This window comes from Etheostoma spectabile, chromosome 17 (assembly GCF_008692095.1).
Source record: "Etheostoma spectabile isolate EspeVRDwgs_2016 chromosome 17, UIUC_Espe_1.0, whole genome shotgun sequence".
NCBI classification, from domain to species: Eukaryota; Metazoa; Chordata; class Actinopteri; order Perciformes; family Percidae; genus Etheostoma; species Etheostoma spectabile.
In genome coordinates this window covers 11,266,145-11,267,876 of record NC_045749.1, presented here as the reverse complement: position 1 = coordinate 11,267,876, position 1,732 = coordinate 11,266,145, and the positions used below count along the sequence as shown (strand labels likewise).

General features: G+C 36.4%; 1 protein-coding gene across 27 annotated transcripts in view; it reads left to right on the top strand.

Moving 5' to 3' along the window:
• Positions 1-1,732, top strand: part of kcnma1a (potassium large conductance calcium-activated channel, subfamily M, alpha member 1a) — a 136,548-nt gene that overhangs the window by 22,845 nt on the left and 111,971 nt on the right. The gene's annotated exons all lie outside the window — the stretch shown is intronic.

Genomic DNA, 1,732 nt, shown 5'->3' with positions numbered 1-1,732 from the left:
GAAGGCTAACATTAGGCAAAGGCTAACTTCTTATCGGCAATCCCTACACAGCATTATTCCCGCTAATGTACGGTCTTTAACAAACAAAATTGAAGATTTGTGGCTGTGGATCACCACTCGTAACTGTATTATGTACTGCAACATCATGATTTTCACAGAAACATGGTAGCAACAGCATGTGTGGACGATGATTGCGAGGCTAGGATAGCCAGACACGAGTGTAGATGACGTTACCCACGCAGTTGACTAACTCACGGACCCTCCTCTTCTCAAACATGAAATAAAAAATAAAAAAAGTAATCAAATTTGCAGATCGTTGCAGTAGTTTTAAAAATGACTCGCACTTGATCAAGAAATGGTCGCAAAATGCAAAGGGATGGGTTGGAAGGAGAGGACAAATCGAAAGAGGAGGAAGAGAGGTGTGAGAGCTCTGAAGGTAGCAGTGGAAGATGAAAGCTACTTACCAGTTAGTTGTCAGAATGCATCACACAGGGAGATGTAGGAATCCACACATCCACAATTGATTTTGTACCTTTGTGAAACAAAGCTTATCAAAAATATTAAAAAATGTTGCTACATCTGCTAGCTTAGCGTGTTGAAAGACTGTACTCATACTAAGTCATTCATATCTAATGCAGGGACTGCAATGTTCAGAACCAGTGTCCCATCATCCAAGATCTCCCACTCATCTGTTCTGTGGATACACATTTCTGGACTGACTGATTCATTAAATAAAAGACTTGTTTTTCTGGTTGAATCTAAATGCACAAACATATGGCCATTAAAACATTACAACATTTCTGTAGAGCTCTAAAGCAATGTTCAATTGTCAAAAATGTCAAACTTTAAAAAGCTATCATATGCCATTGAATTTGGTATTATTCCTTTGTAGTAACAGATTCAAAAACTACCAAGCTGTATTATTTGTGAGACTAAACCTAAGTATGCATACTGAGAAAGAACAAACACTAATACTGATATTAGAGTAGTTGATTCAACAATTTTAAGAAATTAAGAAGAAACAAATAATGATAAATAAACCATACATCATTCTTCTTTTTGCAGTGTCGGTGCATGCATATTTAAATGTATTGGCTACATTGTTTATTTTTGATGTATACAGGGGTGGAAACATTTTAGGAAAACCTTTAAAGAATAATGCTTCAAGGCAAGGCAAGGCAGGCGCTTTATTTGTATAGCACATTTCAGCAACAGGGCAATTCAAAGTGCTTTCACAAGTCAGTTAAACAGATAAAACACTTACAAACATTAAAAATCATAAGCATTAAAACTAATAAAACACATGAAGACGTTAAAAACAAATAGAAACATTAGGACACATAAACACAAGAATAAAAGTACAGTGCAGCATAAGAAATTTAAGAAATAGCAGTCATTTAAAGAAAGGCAGCATCAAAAAGAAAGGTCTTCAGCCTTGATTTAAAAGAACTGAGAGTAGCAGCGGATCTGCGTTTCTGGGAGTTTATTCCAATATGAGAGCATAGAAACTGAAACTGCTTCACCCTGTTTAGTTCTGACTCTGGGGACAGAAAGTAGACCTTCCCAGATACCTGAGAGGTCTGGGGGGGTCATAGGTAGTAGCGTTCAGAAATGTATTTTTGACCTTAAACCGTTAAGGGATTTATAAACTAGCAAGAGTACTTTGAAATCAATTCTTTGAGAGAAAACATCTCTCTGACACCATCTTAAAAAGTGTCATTATAGGGTTAAG